The sequence below is a fragment of the Globicephala melas genome, chromosome 4, assembly GCF_963455315.2.
Source record: "Globicephala melas chromosome 4, mGloMel1.2, whole genome shotgun sequence".
Taxonomy (NCBI): domain Eukaryota; kingdom Metazoa; phylum Chordata; class Mammalia; order Artiodactyla; family Delphinidae; genus Globicephala; species Globicephala melas.
This window is the reverse complement of record NC_083317.1, coordinates 125,184,066-125,205,029: the sequence shown is the minus strand read 5'-3', so window position 1 is coordinate 125,205,029 and position 20,964 is coordinate 125,184,066. Positions and strand designations below refer to the sequence as shown.

At 48.1% G+C, this 20,964-nt stretch overlaps 1 protein-coding gene and 1 long non-coding RNA gene across 3 annotated transcripts in view; one reads left to right on the top strand and one right to left on the bottom strand.

The window, feature by feature from the left end:
• Nucleotides 1-20,964, top strand: part of CLSTN2 (calsyntenin 2) — a 650,414-nt gene that overhangs the window by 25,150 nt on the left and 604,300 nt on the right. The gene's annotated exons all lie outside the window — the stretch shown is intronic.
• Nucleotides 9,224-16,558, bottom strand: LOC132597210 (uncharacterized). The gene is made up of 3 exons (XR_009563626.1): nt 16,383-16,558; nt 15,862-16,031; nt 9,224-10,130 (listed from the first exon to the last, which is right to left on the bottom strand). It is a non-coding gene; the product is annotated as an uncharacterized lncRNA (long non-coding RNA).

Sequence of the window (20,964 nt, the reverse complement as noted above, 5' to 3'; positions counted from 1 at the left end):
TGTTCAGGAGGTTTGGGAGTGAGTGATGTGTGCTCTTTCTTTCTTAGCTTTATCCTTCTGCTGTTCATATTTCCTCTTCTTCTGCCTAAGTCGTTCCTTTTCTCCTTTGGCACGATATGCATTTCAGTACAAAAGACTGAAATCCGTTGTAGAATGTGGTGGGGCATCCGTGGATAAAATAATACATCCGAATTCTGCCCAGGTTGACATGATGAACTTGAAGCCTTGATATACTCGGAGTTATGATCTACCTGGTGGGCTGGGGGAAGGAGCACCCGGGAAGGGAGATCCACTAGGAACCTGCAGAGAAACACACCTGGCAACCCCCTGCTCCTTCTAAGGGATCAGAATGTGCCCCTGTAGAGTCAGGATTAGACAACGGTGTCACGCAAAGGAAACCCGATACGTCTGGGAAAATAGATACTCCTTGAAGCATTGGGCCATCCCGCCACGTCTGCACAGGTATGCCATGTTTCATCAATTCTAGGATGACGATTGTGCTTTCAAATGTTAACATCTCTGAAATCAAGATGGGTCTTTTAATGGATGGTGCCATAGATACAATGAAATGTGGGCAATGACTGTGTCATTCCTTTGCCTGTTTGCTGTCAGATCTGTCCCTACCCTCCTGTTCCTGGGCTTTGTAAGGGAGGGCACTGTGGTCCCCAGCAATTTGCCAATTGCCTCTGCCTCGGTACAACCCATGGGAGGCCCTGGTGGAGACTGGAGAGTGGGGGAAGGAGAAGTCAAAGTGTTTCTCCCTCTGCTTCTTGTCCCTGGAAATCACTGCTGCCACACATCTCCTGCGCCTGCTGTCGCCCTGCCGAGATTCCAGGTTCTGCCCTGCGGCTCCACCTTCTGGGCTTTGGTGACCCTGCCTCCTCTATCCCTTCAGCACTTGGTGCTGATGGCTTCCTGTCTTGCCATTTGCTGCTTAGCTTCCTTGGACCCTGTCACTTGGGTAATTGATTCTTTGCATTAAATTTCCTCTCTTTAAAGTATCTAGAGTAGTCATTGTTTTCCTGGTTAGACCCTGACTGCCACGAAGATACAACATCACAAGATTAAACATTGAGGGGCCATTATTTCTCTTCCCCAAATCCCCTGCCTGCATGAGAACATGATGTGACATTATTATTCATTTACGGTCATCATGGTGTGTGTGTGTGTGTGTGTGTGTGTGTGACTCACTGCCCTCTCAGCTCTTTCCTCCATGTTACGGCACAGTGGGGTGGGAGGGACAGGGGAGATATAAATGAAAGAGAAGACCCCACCTCTGCCTTCAAAGGGCTTACACTCAAAATGTGGATAGAAGTGGAGCTTCAACAAAATAGAGAATAAAATTAGGTGACAGCATATGGTGTTCTTTGGTTGGTGCTCTAGGTTTTCTAAAAGTAGAGGACGGAACACAGATTCAAGTTACAGAGTGGCAATTTGCAGGAAAGACACATCTACATTTTCACAGATGCAAAGATTAGAGAAATGCAATCTGGTTCTTATCCTTATAGCAAGGCTTGCTTTTTCAAGGAACAGGAAAGACTAGAGGGTTTCCTTGAATATTATTTTATTTTATAATTAAAAAAATACATTCTTTTTATAGAAAATTAATAAAAAGCATAAAAAATAGTAGCAACATTTAAAAATTTGCATTAAAAGATTAAAAATTGCTATATTTCCCGTCACTCAGAGGTAACCCTCAAGGTATTTCTAGATTTTTCTATGCATATTTTTACATAATTTAATTCATACCATATATATAATTTATATCTTACTTTTTTCACTTATCATTATCACATAAGTATTTTTCCAGGTTATTAAAAACTCCTCATAAACATTGCCTTTAATGGCTACATAATATTTCAATATGTGAGTGTACCATAATTTATCTGAGCAGTCATTTTGTCAGATATATTAGTGGCTTCTATTTCCTTTTTTCATTTTAAATAATTCTGTAGTGAAAATTTTGTATTTCTTTTTATGTCCTTAGGATACAGTTCTAGAAGAAGTATCCAAGGGTAAGGACATTATAAGGTCCCTGATACATTTTGCCAAACTGCTTTCCAAGAGGGGTCCATTGGTTTATCTTCCTATTTATATCCCTTTAGTTCTCTAGCCTCTATTATCATTTTTTTTAACAGGTATAATTAATATGCAGTAAACTGCACATGTTTCAAGTGTACAATCTGATAAGTTTGACATACATGTGCACCCATGAAGCCATCCTCACAACCAAGATAATGAACAAATCTATCGCCTTCAAAATTTTCCTTATGCCCCCCATACTTCTCCCCTGCTACACCTCCCCACCTCACTCCCATCCCACAGACAACCGCTGCTCTGCTTCCTATCATTCTACGTTTAGTTGGCATTTTCTACTTTATATAAATGGAATTATACAAAATCTACTCTTCTTTTTGTCTGGCTGTTTTCACTCAGCATAATTAGTTTGAGATTCATCTGTTGTAGCATATATTAATAGTTCATCCCTTTTTATTGCTGAATAGTGTTCCATTGTATGGGTGAACCAACATTAGTGTATCCATTCAGCTGATGGACATCTGGGCTGCTTCCCAAGAAAGCTGCTATGAACATTCATGTACCAGTCATTTGTGAACATACGCTTTACTTTCTCTTGGGTGAATACCTAGGAATGGAATGGATGAGTCATATGGTAGTTATATGTTTAACTGGTATCTTTTGTTAGTAGTAATTACCTCTTAGGGCAAAACATTGATGCATTACAATGATGATAATAATAATAGTTGTTATTATTAAATTATTTTAATTGGCTTTTTTTTTTTTTTTTGCGGTACGCGGACCTCTCACTGTTGTGGCCTCTCCCGTTGCGGAGCACAGGCTCCGGACGCGCAGGCTCAGCGGCCATGGCTCACAGGCCCAGCCGCTCCACGGCATGTGGGATCTTCCCAGACCGGGGCACGAACCCGCGTCCCCTGCATGGGCAGGCGGACTTTGCCACCAGGGAAGCCCTTAATTGGCTTATTGAACCTTGTGCTGGTTCCCTGATCAAAGTTGAGGTCAGGGAGGAGTGGAAGTGAGGAGGACAGAGACCCCTTCCTGTCACTCTTTTACGTGTTCAGCAGAGAGTAACTAAGGGGGGTGACCTGTGCACAGAGTGGTTTCTAAACCCCTGCTTCTCACTCCGGTCTGTAGCCCTGTCTCTGCTCATCATCCCTTTTCCTCAGAAGAATAGACTCATGTCCTGCTGGTCTTTGATTGGAATGTCCTGCTTGGATTCAACTTTCTCTTTATAATACTTGGTGATGAAATAACCTAGTCCTGTGCCAATCGCATCACCTTCTTTTCTTCTTCTACAATCGATACCCTTCCTAGTATTAAGGGGGGGGTGGTGGTTGGAGGTGGCAGGTATGGGACTGTGGAAGCAACCACATTGTGGGACCGACTGGGAACTCCATGAAGGCAGACTGGCCTTTCTTGCTTGCTGTCCTTGGCTGGAAGAGATATTCAATAAATAATTGTTGAACAAATAAATGCATGAATTTACCTAAGGGGAAAAGTAAGCGTCAACAGTAGTCAGAGGACCCAGTGATCAAACCTATTTCCTTTGGGCAACGAGAGAAGGTTTCATGAAACATAGGGTGCATATGAGAAAGCAATGCAAGGTAAAACCTAACGTTAGATTGTGTGCTTCAGAGAGTTTAGTAGAGGAGAGGAGCTCTGTTTCCTGTTTGAGAAACTTTCCGTACATCATGATGTTGAACACCCATAACAAACGTGGGCTAGAATTATCTCCATTTTATGGTGAGTAACCAAGACTCTGAGATTTGGGTAAACCTGCCCAAGGTCCCAGCTAGTGGGAGTGAGTCGACAGAGTGTATACCTCTTGGAAGGGATGGGCCTTGAAATGGCAAGAGAAAGGGTGAGATCGTTTTTGTCCTCTAAGTGGTGTGAGACACTCACTCTTAGTCGACTGGTCCTGCAAACATGAAACCCTGTGCTCTGCAGAGGAGGTTGCTGTGGCTGGAAGGGCCTGAACCCCTCTTCCACTCTTCTTCCCAGGAGCACAGTATGTAGTGAGATGCTGGCTGGGACCGTCCCCTTTGCCCACTGTGGCAGCCCAAGGATGCCAGCTCTCACATGGCCTGTCTTGGGGCCTTGCACTCCAGCATCTCTGGGGTTACTTAGGAGTCAGGAAGACGAACAGAGTTTGTCTCCGTGCTAGTCTGTCTTCGTTCTTCTCTGAGCCTTCTCGGAGCCACTCACCACATTGACCTTAGAGAGAGAAGTTTCTGATGCATCTGATAAGGACTTCTGTTGAGTTCCATGAACCATCAGTTTGGTGTTAGTTTCTTTTTCTGGGAACTGCAGTCAGATCCAGAAGACCTTTGCTTCCTGCTTTGCATTCTGGGCTACGAGAAGGATGATGACTGTGGTGGGTTCGTCTCTCAGCACAGCTCGTCAAGGAGCTCTTCCTGGACAACGTCTTGGGCTGGGGCCAGAGCCGGACTCACCCTTGAGAAGCCCGTCTGGGTGGCCCATGCTGAGCACAATGCTTGGCACACAGTAACAGCTCAGCGGCTATTGGAGTGAATAGCACTGCAGGTCGGCTTGGATGACATCGCCAGGGCAGAGGTTCCCCAACTTTCTCAGCTCCCAGCACCCTTTACCTGTGTCTCAGGAATTTTTTTTACAGTGCCCCTAGGCCGAAAGGAGTTCTGCTTATTAAATCGATTGGTCCCCCAAATTTAATAACTATTTATGCTCTAACAACTTAGTGCCTACAAGGCACCACATGGTGTCTCAGACTGTGGAACCACACTGGGCAGTGCCATCTGCATATCTTGTTCCGCATTGATTTTTACACAGTTCTTGCCTTTTATCATGAGAATCCTGAAAACTAGGGCTCACAAAGATGGCATCATGAAAGGAAGGCAGCCCTCTAACGTTGAAACTGAGCTACCTCGAGCTAGTCGTTTGCATGGCACCTGGCAGATGTCACTGTATGTCCCTCGGAAAATCTAAAACATCCAGTGGCATCTCTGTGAGGTTGCGGTGGCTCTCCCGGCGTGCCTCGGCACGCACTTTGGGAACCGTGGCCCTAGCGTCACCGTCCTCCTTCAGCTCACCTCACAGTGTCCTCTGTCTCAGGGCTAGAGCCCTGCCAGAAGTGCTCTCAAGGGTTTTCTGGTCTAAGGGGAGAATGATCCTCGAATAATCCAGTCTGGGCCATGCCGGGGGTCAGGGCAGGTGTTCTGCATGGCAGGGGAAGGGCCCACTGCATCTGAGAAAGCGCATGATTGCAAGATGAAAAAGGTAGGCATGGGACATGTTGCAAGCACATGTTCTAACCCACCCTGGAGAGCCAGAGGACGCTCGGGTGGAGATGACACCTGAGCCTGGGCTCAAAGCATGAGCTGGAGGAAGCATTCAGAGAGAAGGGGCTGCTGCCCTTAAGCAGGCAACGTAGGGCCAAGCCACCCAGAAGGGGCTCTGGAGGCTGTGGAGTTGGAGGGACGGTCTGCATTTCCGGGCCGGGATGCTTTCTGAAGAGGGAGTGAGACACGGGCTTATGCCCTGAAGGGCAGACTGTTGTGTCTTTTTCCCAATCCTGCGGGCTGTGCAACCCCAAACCTTTGCCGGGGTGCTTTGTCTTCTCTCTTTCTTCATTTTATTTAAGCAAACAAGAAATGCATCTTGCCTTTGTTATAAACTGCTCTTTCCAGGAGGTTCGATTCCATCTCCCAGCTACATGTGTCTGGCCTGTGGCTGCCGCCTCCCTTCTCTTCTGTTGGGAATGACCTGCTTTGTCCTTCAGAACAGCGAGTTGACGAATGCCATCTGATGTGTCTCCTAGGCACCTCCATTCATCTTGATGGCAGGCTTCAGACAACACCACCACGGTTGATATTTTATACTTTGAGACTTTTCTGCAGTGATATCATTTTGCGTGCTTTAGGTTTTAGTGCCACCTTCTCTGGGTCCCTGGCACGTTTACACGGTGTCACTTGGTAAAGAAAAAGCTTTTCTGCAGTTCTGTTCAAAGGCTGTTTAAAAGAATGAACGAAAGCCTCTATCATTTGCCCAAATCTAGTTGTGGGCAGCGGTTCTGCCAGAGATGCAGTCATTGATCCTTTGACAACAGCACTGTCTGAACCCACCTCTCTGCCTTGGTATCTGGAGTGGTACCTCTCATGACCTTCGCCGTGACCCGGAAGAGAGGCAGAGGGGAAGGAAGGGGGCATTTGGACTTATGAGTGAGCCGTGGGTCCTGTGCAGCTCTGGGCAGAAGCCAGGTTGATGTGTTTCTCTCTTGTGGGGTGGGAATGGCATCTTCCACACCTGGGGCGTGGGCTTCTGGTCATGGTCTTGGGACCTCTGCTCTGGTGAGCGCTGAAGGGGAAGGAGGGCGGGTAAAGGGCACTGCTCCATCCAGATGTGAGGCAGGGTGGCCAGCTCTGGTTTACGGTATCAATACAGGGAAGCAAACACATTCCTTTCTCAGAGCTGGCCCAGCCCTCTTGAGAACCAGGTAAGGCACCAGCGCCTAGCTTTCTTCCATTCGGGGACCTGCCCGCCCCCTGGCAGGGGGCCCAGAGCCTTCCCACAGCCTCCTGCATCCTCCAGAGACCTCCCACGTCTCCCTGAAGCCCCAGGATGCCCCGCAGTGTTCTGCGGCCTGCTGTTCCGCTCACCATCTCTAAAACCAGAGCCTTCTCTCGTTGCTCTCTTTCAAGATCAACTTGCCCTGACAACCTGTTGGACGGTGGTTCGACGGTCGGCCCACTGAGCTAGTGTTGTGCTGTTTACCTCTGGAAGGCGGTGGTGCTTCATCAGCACTGGTCCCCGGAGGGCAGGGAGGTGCTGGAAGGGCTCGGGCCAGGACCAGGAGAATGGACCAGCCAGTGGAAAGGGTGCCCTGGGCTCCAACTCACTGTGACCAAATGACCTGGGAAGATCTGGGCTCTGCAGGCCAGTGTTGCCATCCAAGTAGGTCTTGGTCGTGAGTGAGGATGACACCGACTTCCATTCTCAGCACTGCCGTGCCTGGGGCGACAGCAGTAGCCTCCTACTCAGGCCATAGCTCTGCTGTCTCCCCACGATCTGTAACCCATCATCTTCCCTGCGGCCAGAAACATCGTCGTCAAGCCCAGATCCCAGTATGCCGCTGTTTGTTTGAATCCCTTCAGCTGCTCCAGTCATATCGAGGATGGAGTCAAAGCTCCCTGACTGCATTTATGGTCCTTAATGACCTAGCCCCAGCCTAACGCTGGACCCCGTGTTTGTCGTTCCCACACATACACCATGACGGCTCTTACCTCCTGCTTGGATGATGCTGTTTTTTCTGGGGGATGGCCATTCTCTCCCCATTCAAACTGCCTGATAATTCCTGTTCGTCTTTTCAGGCCAGGCCTCACCTGCTCCAGAAAGCCCTCCCAGGCTGCTGCAGGTTGGGACTGGAGCCTTCTCTCTGAGCTTGCACAGAACCCTGCTGTCCCTTGAAGCACAGACCACACTGCACTCTCATGGTTTATTTATTCATTAATCTAAATCCCACTAGAGGGACTTCCCTGGTGGCGCAGTGGTTAAGAATCCACCTGCCAATGCAGGGGACACAGGTTCAAACCCTGGTCTGGGAAGATCCCACATGCCGCGGAGCAACTAAGCCCATGAGCCACAACTACTGAGCCTGCACCCTCGAGCCTGCGAGCCACAACTACTGAGCCTGCGTGCTACAACTACTGATGCCCGTGAGCCTAGAGCCCGTGCTCTGCAATAAGAGAAGCCACAGCAATGAGCAGCCTGTGCACTGAGTAGCCCCTGCTCGCCACAACTAGAGAAAGCCCATGCACAGCAACAAAGACCTAACACAGCCAAAAATAAATAAATAAAATTAAAAAAAAATCCCATTGGAGCCTGGGATTGTTGAGATCAGTGACTACAGTCCTCAAAGGTACATGTGTGTCTGTCGATGGACTGAATGAGTGAAGGGAAGGTGCCCAGAGTCAGGCTGGTGGCTCAGTCTTATTTTGGGTCCGTTTGTGCTTGGGCCCTGCCAGAGGCGGGAGATTGAGGAGAAAGGTGACTAGTAAGAGTGAGGCAGGGGATCAGCCCCCAACATGCAGCCAGGCTCCCAGGCCGTCTCCACTGGGAAACTGGACTATAAATCAGGAGAGGAAAATGTGTAAGGTCACAGACATGTGTAAATGCATTGAGGGCGGAGGAAGCCCGCAGCTCTTTAAGCTTCAGCCTTGTAATTGCCACCATCCCTGGTAATGGCCTTGGTAATGGCCTGATCGTGGCAGGAGTCAGGCACTGGCCGGAAGCCACAGGAATGATAGGTGAATGGGATGGATTTTGGGAGCAGAGGAATAAGAGCTACTTTTGAGGGATCTTGTGAATGGAAGGCCTCTTGCCATTCTTCTGCCTTCTTCTGTGACTGGCCCAACAGAAACCTGCAAGGTGGCCTTGTCTTTTGAAGCTTTTAAATCATAGCCATTAGGATGTGATTAATTTTTCAGTAGGTTATGTCTCTACCTGAGCTCCTGGGCGTGGAGGTCAGATCAGTTGTCAGCAGTGGCCACTGTCATCTTCCATCTGCACTCAGCAACACCCAGGTATCCAAGGAAGGACCACCAGAGAATGGTCATGGCTGTCACCCACGTTTGTCCTTCAGGAGCAAGCCGAGGGGATTTGGCATATGGGACTCAAGGTGGCTACAGGACAAAACCCCATGCATTCTCTGGGAGCCTAACTGTGCTTTCTTTGTATAATTTCTTTTCTTTTTTTTTTTTTTTTTGCGGCACACGGGCCTCTCACTGTTGTGGCCTCTCCTGTTGTGGAGCACAGGCTCCGGACATGCAGGCTCAGCGGCCATGGCTCACGAGCCCAGCCGCTCCACGGCACGTGGGATCTTCCCAGACCGGGGCACGAACCCGTGTCCCCTGCATCGGCAGGCGGACTCTCAACCACTGCGCCACCAGGGAAGCCCTCTTTGTATAATTTTGTTTCCAAAACTGTGGGTGCTTTTCATCTTCCCTCCTGCTTTAGGAAAAGCTGTTTTGTTATTAAAAGTGGTTGCCGATTTATTCTTTGCCTAACAATGAGAACTCCCAGTTTCCCAGGAATAAAATGCTCTGAATGTCTGTTGGATATTTTGAAGTTATGGCAAATAACTTTATTTATTTATTTTAGTTTTTATGTGTTTTTTTACACATCTAATATTTACACATAATAACATGCTTGCAGACACTACCTATTTGTCAGGTGGTCAGTTTGCCAAGTGGTCCTTCTGGTTCTCTTGGAGTGAAGAGAACCACATGGGATGATTCACACCTCTTAGGTCCCATGGTCTCACATTAAGGTTCTCTGGAAATGGGAGAGTGAATGCAGGGTGTTGGGTCTGCTGAAATATTTTGTAACACGAGATCCATGCTGTGTGACCCTTGGCAAGTTATATAACCTTTTCTTCTGCAAAGTGGGCAACAATAATTCTAGTTTGTTGTGAAGATAAAATAAGGGTGTGTGTATATGTGCGTGTTATATATATATAGCACACATATAGACATATATCTGTGTATATATATGTGTGTGTGTGCGCACATGTATCTGTGTAGCAACAAACATGATTAAATATTTGGTATAATCCAAATACTTAATGATTGGTTATTTGGTTTAGAATAGGTTGAGAAACCCGAATGGGACTCTCCACTTGGATGGCATTTTATGCCTTCTTGAACATGTGAAGTCTTTGGAGAATTCAGTACTCACATTGTAGGCCATGGGGACTGAAGAATTAACTAGAGGCCACAAAGGAAACTGGAGGTCAGAGTTAACTAGAAATTCACAGTTGCAAGCACTGGGTCCCTTGGAACTGTGGAACACTAGTTAATGGAATTCTGGGGATAATAGAGGATTAACCTTCAAACTTGTCCTCTTCTTCAGTCCTTGTAGGATGTTACCAAAATTTCAAGAAGTATAACTGATTGAGGACTCTTGGCATAAACATTATGACCCTCGTGACCGCCGTCTTCTGAGAGATTTCTTTTTTCTTTTTCTTAAGCGAAAGACAGACTGTAACTTTTTTATGGCTCTGTTTTCTGTTTAGTTTGGATCTTGAAGTATTCCAGAAACTCAATATGTCGAATATATTGCTGCATAAAATAAGGGGAAGATGTAAAAAGAAATTAAATATATTTTAAGAAACTCCAATGAAAAATTATTGACATTTTAACTCAAATTCATGTTGGTAAGTCTGTTCTCTAGCAGCAGCAAAAGACATAAACTCTTTTTATTTGTTCATAACTTTGAGCTATAAAAGAGATCATTATTCACATTTTTTTCTCATATGGTAGCATAGCCTTCAAGTTTAAGAGGTTGGAAAAGTGAGGAGAACATGCAGAGTATTACGGCCATCATGAAATCGTGTAGGGCTTTGCATACAATGCTTTTTCACTCCTCCAAACATGTTCATATGCATTTTCTTATGGGAGACTCACAGCCTGCCTTTGAGATGGGCAGAGAGGGTTTGATTATTCCCGTTCATCAAGGCAAGGAGGGTTAAGTGACTTGCCCAAGGTCACCTAACTAGTAAGTGGCAGGGCTGCTACCAAAAGCAAGGCTTCCTGGGTTGTCAGTCACTGCCAAGTCTTGTCTGTTCTGCCCTCAGATGGCTCTTACTCTTTTCAGTCTCACTGCCCTAGCCTGGGTCAGCTATGAATTCTTGGGAAGGCTACATCCTCTTCCTAGTTGAACTCCATCCCAACCCACCTGATCTCTCAGTCATTTTCTTGTTCCGTGGTAGACCTTGAGTGTCTCCCCTGTGCCACAGCCAGATGACTCTTCTAAGAGCTTCTCCATTGCCGCTGGAGAACCTTCAGGGGCTTCCTTTTGCCAACCACATACATCATCAGGTCCTCCCTGCAGCCACCTGTCTTTCTGCCCTGCCTCTGCCTACTCTCTTAGGCCTCTAAGCTCCAACCTAACTGAGTCATTGTCTTTACGTGGGTCCTGCGTGCTCTGCTCCCCTCCTTCCCTGCGTCATACATAACCTACAGTCCACCTGTACCGTCTTCCATTACCACACTATGGATCTGTGCCTCTAGGCCCCTTCCAAAGGAGACTTTCCCAAATAAATCATCACCCACTTGCCCCCAATTCAAGGATCTCTCCTCCCTTGAACTCTAACCCTTAGCACCCACATCGTGGCATTGACTGACTTTCTCCTGCAACATTGTAGACTGGCCTAGTTCCCCTTATAGAGTCTGTGAGCAACCTGAAGGCAGGGACCTAGGATGGGACCCCAGCTTCGGAGTCAGACCTATTTGAGTCCAAGTCACCCTGTCCTCCTACAGCCAGCCGTGGGAACCTCAGTCGGTTACTAGACCATTGCTGGAGTCGCCTGCAGGGCTTCCAAAAAAGGAGGTCTGCACCCCACTCTTAGACATTGTCCGGTAATTTGGGCTGGGCCGTGGCCTGGGCATCAGAATACTAAAAGGCCCTCAGATGATTCTGATGAGCAGCACAGTTTGAGAGTCACTGATTAAACCTGCCTAAGCAGATGGGTTAGAACCTTCTCTCAGATAAAGCACCTCTTGGGCTTTCCTGGTGGCGCAGTGGTTAAGAATCCGCCTGCCAATGCAGGGGTCATGGGTTCGAGCCCTGGTCCGGGAAGATCCCACATGCCGTGGAGCAACTGAGCCCGTGCACCACAACTACTGAGCCAGCACGCCACAACTACTGAAGCCCGCACACCTAGAGAAGCCACCGCAATGAGAAGCCCGCGTGCAGCAGCAAAGACCCAACACGGCCAAAAATAAATATAAGTAAAATAAATAAATTTATAAAAAACACAACAAAACGCCTCTTGCCCAGAGTTCCTGGCACTGCAAGCTATGGCGTGCGTAAAGCCTCTGGTGCAGGGTGCTCTCCTTATGTGCCAGTAAATGGAGGTCATTACAATGATGATTCAACGTTGTAGCCTCCGCAGCACCTCACACCCTGGCCTGAACAGGGTAGGGGCTCAAAGCCCAGTTGTAAGGTATGAAACATAAGAACAGTATGTGCTTTGTGACAGCAGTGTGATGTGTCAGTAACCCCTGGTGACCATTTTCATGACAACACTTGTCGCCAGTGGCCTGTGAACTGCCTTGCGAGGCTCATCCTGAACGCAGCTGCACTTGGCCTCGAGAGCCCTCCCTCTGCCCCTGTCAGAGGACCCTGCCCTGAGGCTGCCTCCTGCAATCCCATTTGGCAGGAGTTGACTGGTGCTCATGCTGTTGTTTCCAAGGGGAATTGTGGCCTCTCTCTTTACCAAGTCATGACGGGTCAGTGGCCGGGAGAGGATGCTCATTTTAGAAATAGCTCTTAAGCATAATGATGGGATTCGGCTTCCAGAAAAGCTAAAAGGACGATGGCAAGATCCATTGTACACCTGCCCCTTGCCCTGTGTCAGATGCTTTGCACAACATTATGGAGGGCCCGTGGTCTGTGTAAAACCCTGGGTAGTCAATGCTGCTTTTAAGGGCGGATTTTTGCCTTGAGGACATCAGTCAAGGGGAAGATTATGGATTAGAATTATCAGGCTTTCTTCTTGGCATTCATGTGCTCTTCTCGGGACCGAATAGCTATATGTAGTCCTTCCTGAAGCCAGAGAAAAGCAGTGACCACTGAAGATTTGGAATCTCAGTGCCAGTAAATGAAACGCTTATAGAATAAATATACCTCTGATGAGGAGGGGTGCCGAGAAGCCTCAGTGCTCTGCAGGGCTGGAGAAAAATGAGATGAGAGGCCTCATAAAAGAGCAGTCAATTATTTTAAAGACGAGTTGGCATCTTTTAATTCCTCACCAGATAATGAAATAGCTATTTGAGCCTGAGACTATGGTATCATTTCTGGTGTATTCAACAAAATTGATTCAGCAATCATTTATTAAGTGCGCCTCTGTCCCAGGCCCTGGGCTGGGGCCTGGGATATGTAGAGGAAGGAGCTTCAGTCGCTGGCTGTGGAGAGATGACTGTCTCTTGGGGAGAAGTGTAGGATGGAGAGCAGTGCAGGCTTCCTGGAGGAGGTGAGGCCTGAGCCAGACTTGAAGGAAGGGAAGAGTCTGTCCAGTGAAGGACTTGTTGAGCAGGGTAAGAGGTCTCCATCTAGGTGAGCTGGGCAGGTGCTCTGCGTTCTGAGCCCACCCATAGCTGCGGAGTGCAGACCAGGCCCACAGTTAGTGGCCTGGGCGGTACTGCCCCTCCTCCGTCAGCAGGCATTGGAGCCAGGAGGACAGGAGACGTAGATCCCAGCCCCAGCTGTGCTTCCTGCCTGTGTATGACATCAGCCATCGAGACCCACTGGGCTCCAGTGTCGCCATCTGCCAGTACAGCCTCTGATAGCCTCTGAATCCCTGACCTTAGGTGCTGAAGAGGGTCAGAGAGACTCTGTCTGCAGAGGCTTCCTGGAGGAAAGGGCTTAATGGGGTCCTGAGGGATATTGGAAGGTCCTCATTTATTATTCTTTCAGGCCCCCTAAAAACATTTCAGTCCTCTGCTCTTCCCCCACGCTGCAGGCAGGAGCTGCATGAAGAAGGAAGTAACGAAGTGACTACTCTCTGAGGATCTGAATTCCCTGTAAGTTTTAAGTCTAGCGGAAAAGGAAGAGCACAGGCTGTGGCTACTGACAGTGGGCTGCAGTCAGCTCCATCACTTGCTGACAGCGCCGCCCAGCTCCTTCTCAGAGCCTAACATTCTCTTCAGTAAAATGAGGGTAATCCCAGTTACTCAAAGGTTTCTGAAGATTCCAGATTATCAATGAAAGCCCTTAGCAGAAAGCACTGCCCATTGCCAGGTCTCAGTAAACTGTGGTCAGTAACATCCATTACACCACGACAGTTCCCACAGTGCAGGGGGTGCACGACGGGGAATTTGAGGGCGATGCCAGAGGTGACCCCACTGCCTCAGTCCAGGGCAGAACGTGAGGATTGTAGAACCACTGCTTTCTTCTGCCTTGGCCCTCAGTTAGGTCTCAGTAGTGTTTATTGAATGAATAACTGGATGAATGAATGACTGGATGAATCAATAAAAAAACCAGAAATGGCCATCTGGTATTTTTTGCTAGGAATTTTGTCTGCACATCTGTCTTTATTGTTAGAAATCAACTGTTCCTTTAGTCTACCTTGAAAAAGAGAAAGGATTCCTGCAGAGTTTTATATACGGGTGAGATGTTGGATAACTGGTGGGAAAAGGAACCCACCCTTATTCGGTGCTCGCTGTGAGCGAGCAGGGGGCGGGGGGTGTGGGCACAGGCAAGGCCTCAAGAGCGGGAGGTGCAGGAGCGGGGGGTGGGGCTCGGGAAGTCGGCTAGGCAGAGGGAGGCAGGTGCTGGAATATGGAACGGGAGGGCTGTGCCTGACCGTGCACTCCCTCAGGGCAGAAACCGCAGCTGTCAAGGGCCCACTGGCTCTGGAGAGCACAGAGTGGGTGCTTGTTAAGTGTTCATGAACCAGAGAGTGGTACCATTATTCCCAGTATTAACTGCAAATATGGAATGGTACCCTGCGTAGAGGTCATTCCTCTGAATCAGGACTAAGGGACTGATGGAGACATTGCAAAGCGAGATTCAGGAAATCTTGGTTCTGAGAAAGGGCCTGTGATGTCTGACCCTTAGACAAGCAGTGATAGGCATGCAGAGCTTCAGACTTCTCAATACACAAGGTCACGAAGACCAGGGACTGGCTCCTGGTCATGTGTGGGTCCCTGCATCCAGGCCAGACTGACACAGAGTGGGACTCTGTGAGTGCTTGTACAGTGAGTGAGTGCGTGGATGAATGGACCATTCCCCCATCACTTTCCTGCGGGCGGTGCATCCTCAGTGAATCAGAAGGCCCTGCATCACATGTGCAGTCCCTGCTCCCCGGCTGAATCATGGCCATGGTCATTGCAACAGCACAAGTGCCGCCACAACCAGAAGCTCCTACAGGGTGTCAGGCAGTTGCTGAGGGCTTTGGACACCTGACTGCACATAATCCTCATGACCCAGTTAGGAGGCGACTGTTAGGGTGCAGAGACTGAAGCTTGGGGTAGCATTAAGCTGACTTTTCTGTGGAGCCATGGAGCGAGTTCAAATCAAAAGGCTGAGGAATACAACTCATCCAAGTACCATGACCCCTCTGTGTACATCACTGAGTTTCAGAATTGATCCCAGACTGTCACCAGATATTTCTGCAGAGCAGTCAGAGCTGGCAGACCAGCCTGGAAACCCTGGGAAGAGCCTGTTCTGCTACCCGGAGACCACCCAGAGTTTAAGGCTCGGCCAGGATGGGCCAAGCCATCTAAATTTGCCACAGATCTGAATACTAAGGTGAGAATTACTAACAGCTGCCACTTAAGGGGACCGCTGCCGTGCTCGGGGCGCTGGGCCAGGTGCTGTACACGTGGAATCTCACAGGATCCTTGAAATAGTGCAGGGAGCAAGTAATACTCTCCTCAGTGCATAGATGAGGGAAACTGAGGCTTGGGGGTGGGGGCGTCAACAACTTGTCCAAGGCCACTCAGCCAATGGTGATAGAGCCAGGAGTCGAATGGAGTCTGTCTGAGCCTAAGTCCCTGCCTTTTCTGCCCAAACCTGCCCCCGTGTGCCAACCAGCAGGCCTGTGTTGGATTCACCCAGCAGGCAGATGGCTGGGGCGGGAGAAAGGACGGTGGTTCTGTGTCCTGGTCCAGCATGCAGCCTGCCGTGGACAAGTCGCCTCACCTCGCCAGGCCGCTGCTTCCACATCTATAGTAGAAGGGAGCTGAATATGCTGAGGGTTGATGACTGCGGGGGTGTGAGCGTACGGCTGTGTTATTGATGTGATATATGTGTGCCCGCATGTGCGTCGGCGATTTGGAGACTTACCACCCTCCCCAGCAGACGTGATCCCTAGAATCCAAATATGCAGTCTGCTCCTTTGGAGACCTCCAGTAGTGAAGGGCCCGCCTCCTCCACCTGCCTCCTCTTCCTGCTTCAGCCACTTACCACCTGGGCCCCAGCCTGGAAAGGACCAGCAGCCACTTGCAAATAGGAACCTGTGGGAGAGAAAGGACAACACCTCCAGCCCTCCAGGACCGGCCTGGCAGCTCTAACACATGATTTGTAGGTGAGGATGGGAGTTGCTTTGTTGCCTGCTGTTTTCTCCCGTCTTCCTGCAGCCTTAACTGATCTCTTATCCGCACCGCATTTCCTTAAACAAAGGGCTGGGCAGTGCTTCAGAGCCCCACGGGCAAGCGCACTGGAGGTTTGGACAGGGATGGGAGAGGGACCAAAGGAGGAGGGGACCACCGAGAAAGCCAGCTCCCCAGTGGGGAGAGAACCCCAAGCGTGGAGACAGTCTCGCCGAGCATCCTTGGGCCCCAGACACTACAAGACCTGAGACTCACCATCTGTCCCCTCTTCTCTTGTTCCTTCCAGAATCCCACGTTGGTCTTGAGCAAAATGATGGTGTTAGCCATAAACAGTGCCAACTGGTGTGGCTTTTTATCCCTGTGCCTTTTTTCCTCACCTGTGAATCTCCAAGGCACCTGCTAGATTAAGCACCCTCATATCAGGATTACCAGGCTCCACGGGCATCATTCTAATTCACAGGCTTTGCAGCCTTTCGGGGACCCTCCTTCCCTTGTGTTGACTTTTTACCAGGTCTGTTTGGCCTGGAGGCTGAGAGCCAGGCCCCCGACCAGGCAGCCTGGGCATTGTAGGAAAGCCACTGCCCGGCACAGAGCAGACCTGCTGTTGTTTCTGTGTCCTGGCCAGGGAAGGGGTCAATCGCATTATTTTTTATTCTTCACCTGCTGAGAAAGGTATAGCTTTGGAATCAAGGTTATTTCCCCATGTTCGCTGCTCAGCGTGTTCCGAATGTTTCCCTTGCTGGTCTGCTTCCGTGACATGTGGTGACGTGGGGGGGACAGGGGCACGGATAGTTGTCGTTTTGACAGTGGGAGGGGCTGGTTCTGAGGAAGACCCTCACACAGAAGCAGCGTCACTTTCTGGAGAACACTGTGCTAAGTTCAAACACCAGAGGAAGGGCCAGTGCAAAGTTGAGGGAGGACCAAAAGGGACATTTTGTCTCAACAGAGTGAGGAAGCAGAGAAAAGCAAGGGACCCTCTGAGCTCATCCATTCATTTGTTCCAAAAACTTGAATCCAATGAAACGCAACACCCGCTGTTGCTGGGTGCTAAGCCAGGCCTTTCCCACGCTCCTGGGGAAAGCGCTTTTCTCAGGGGATACTTACGAATTTGTTTTTGAAATGTTGTTCTTGGGCTGCTGTCTCCTTTCTCAATGAAATCTCCACGATATCGAGTGCAGGAGGCACAGAGAGTCAGAGAGAGTGAGCTTACACATTTAAAGTTTACAGGTTTAGATTCTGCTCGGTAACTTAGAGAAAGTGCGTAGAAAGAGGAAAGACAGAAATCACGATAGTTATTACAAACTGTTGTACAGATAAGGGAAAGTGAGGCATCTGTACGATTTAGGTGGGAATGGCATTTACTTAATCATAATTGTGTAAGCCCTGAATATAGGGCTAACCAGAGTGCAACATAGCCAACTCCGTTGGGAAGATTGGGGGTGGTGTGTGCACACACATGTGTGTGTACATGTATATGTGTATGCGTATATATGTGTGTGTGCACATGCGTGTGTGTATGTTGTGTTTATGCGAGTGTGTGTGTGTGTGTCCATATTTAGTTGTATGGAGTGGAGAGAGAACAAGAACTAAATCCTCTTCTTCCAAAGTGGAAAGATGATGCCTAGAGGTGATAAATGAGGAAGCAACATAAACACGTTTATTTAGAGATACGGAGGTAAATAACGAAAGAAGCAGCTAACGTAGTTAACAGCAGTTGCTTCTGGGAAGTGGGAAATGGGGCAGAGGGGAGATTCGGGATAGCCGCTGTGTTGTAGCAAGCCCTGCAGAACAGTTTGATTCTTAACTCTGTGTATGTAGGACTTTGATAAAAAGTAATCACACATTTTTTAAAAAGAAAATGTTAAAAAATGGATATATAATACCTAGTGGGTCCCCCTGCCCATGCCCCAGGATGTGGACACCCGCTTCGGAGGCAGCAGGCTGTGCAGCTTGGTCCCCTGACTTCTGAGGCCTGTCCAGCAGTGGGCTGTGATCCACGATAAATGGCCAGGGCTCCAGGCCAGTCTGTGGTGACCGCCAGGGCTCCTTGCCTTCTCTGGGAGGGCCACATTAGCAGTGACCACTGCCCACTGCCCAACACCGCAGAGCCCTTGAGATTTGTCACTTGTTCTCTAAGGGTGTGCGGGGCAAATGTGGGCAATTCTGTTGTCATTTGTCATTTACATTTCCTTGTTCATGGAACTCAAAATAACAGGTTCAATTCTTTCTCATCGTGCAGGTAGCTGAAGACCAGGTTCCTACAGACAACCCTGTGTGGGTTTCTTGCTCAGTTTTGTGAGGACTAATTTTTAACTTTGGAGAACCGAGATGAGCTCTTCATTCTACTAGATCATCATCAGCATCGTGCCATCCAATGGCATTTCCGCTTACCCACTTGTCCAGGCCATCTTTTAGTCATCTTTGTCTCTTGTCTGTTTCTCTCATTCCATATCCCATCCATCGCGAAATCCTGTGAGTTCTGCTTTGAAAATGCACCCATGACCCATACATTTCTCTACCTGTCCAGTCACCACCCTGGTCCAGGCCATCATCATCCCTCCCCTGGGTTACTGCGGTAGACATTTCCCTGCTCCCACCTTGGACCTACAGTCTGAAAAAAGGAAATCTTAAAACTCAGATGCCTTCCAGGGGCGCCCAGAGCGGAATCTAAAGTCCTCACGATGATTAGCAAGGTTCTGCATGACCTGCCCGTCTGTCTACTTCATTGCCCGTCACTCTGTCCCCAGCTCACTCTGCTTCAGCCACACTGCCCTTCTTAAGGTTCCTGACCGCTTCAAACTTGCTCCTGCCTCAGGGCCTTTGCACTTGCAGTTCTCGGCTGGACTCTTCCCCGAGATATTCACATGCCTTCATTTCAGATAGGTCTCTGCTTCCATGTCAGCTCATCAGATAGGCTTTCCATGACTATCATGTGTAAAATGGCAACCCTTCTCCACATCATGGTCTCTCGCCTTCTCCTGCATTATAATTTTTCATAGCACTTGCCATTTCTGCTCTATATTATACAGGTATTTATTTATCTTCCTCTTTGACTGTAATCTCCATGAGAGCATTTGTCATCTTGGTTCCCTGATATATCCACAGCCCTGGAACAGTGCCAGCACACAGTAGGCACTAGGTAGATATTTGTTGACTATCCCAGTGAACGAGTTTTGCACCCACTGTGATCAGAACACTTCCAGGGACTATAGGATATAGAGGCACTGGACTTGTGCCCTGCATTCCATCTGTCACGCTCACAGAGAGTTATGTGACCACGGGGAGGGGCGCATACTGACTTCCAGCAGCAGTTGTGGACGTAGCGTACTGCTTTCTTAGTTTCCTCGTGTAACTGCCACCTGGATGTCTGGAATGAATGGTGTGTGGTATTATGGAGGGTGGGGCAGAGAATGGAGCCCAGAATACGCTGCCCTCGAGAAACCTTCATGTGTGTGTTTCACTGGGCAGATCAAAGGGATCTCTGTCTACGGGTCACCTGCACAGATTGGAGTTTTACTGATGTATCTCAGTGACATCATCTCTTTTCTCTCAAGCTTTCTGGAAAATGTCATTCTCTCAATGGACTTTTTGAGACGATTTGGCTGTGTGCATTGGAGTGATGTAGCCCTCACTCCCAGATTGGCCTCTTTGTGAAAATGTAGTGATATTTAACAAATATTTCTGAGCGTCTGCTGTATTCCTAGCTCTGTTCTAGGAAGTAGGGATATGGATGGAATTAACCTCTTTGCAGGGGCAAGAGTGACCCATGCAAAAGAGCATACATCTATGTGGGTATTAGTGTCCTTTGAAAGTATAGTCTCACCCCTTACCATGTAACTTTTATCATTGCCTAAGCTTCAAGGTGGCTATGTTAAGTTTCCATAAATTGGACTTTCTTCTTCAATGAACGGAATACCAGATATTAATTAATGGTCACTGACTATTCCTACCAGCTTACTTTTCTGGCTATATCTAATTATTAGAATTAAATGGTGAGACAGGTTAGGCAGACTAAATCAAAGGAACAAAAGAGAGTCCAGGCTTCCAAATTGTGTCCCTGCATTTGCTAAATCAATTTCAATTAGTTGTATAAAGACATTTGGCTGCTTTGTGAAGGAAGATGGTTGCCTTTTCAGTCTTTATTCTTCCCAGTTATCTACGATGACTTTGGACCACATAATGGCCCTGAGAGCCCATGTCTCCCTTGGGCTCATGCTGCAAGGCAAGCAGGTGAAAAAGTAGGTTTCCAGGCTGGGACTCACAGGTGGAGAAGGTAATTCTGTCTGTATCCAAGGCTGCCGTGCCCCGGCCCCTTCCGTCTCTTGCTGGTCAATATCTGTCTTCAGTATTCAAAGAAGGCTGGTGGGAGAGTTGCCATGATTTGTGTATCTCCTTCTCTCTATTAGCAGAACAAAGAAGAATAGACCTGAGTGATGAGGAACTTGCTAATTTAGCCAATAATAATTTATTTTCTACTAAGGAGAAGCCAAATGCACTGTGGGCAGCTTTTCCCAACCAAATTAGGTGTTCATCAACAAACTAAATATGCTACTAATTTCTCGTCTCTTTTTGTGTTTGTTTCTAGTTGAGTTTTCATATTTTGGGGTTATTATTATTTCAATTTATTTTTAGATTATGAGGGGACAAATGAAGTTATTGCATGCTCCAGTTACACTTTAGGGAGGTCTTTCGGTATTCATTTTTAATATGTTTATACTTTTGAATGACAGTGTATCACAGTAATATTAAAATATCTTAAATTTTTTTTTTTTTAGTTATAAAACTTTCATCGGTTCCTTAAGCGAATGTAATACTCTTGGTATTGAATGCTTCTGTA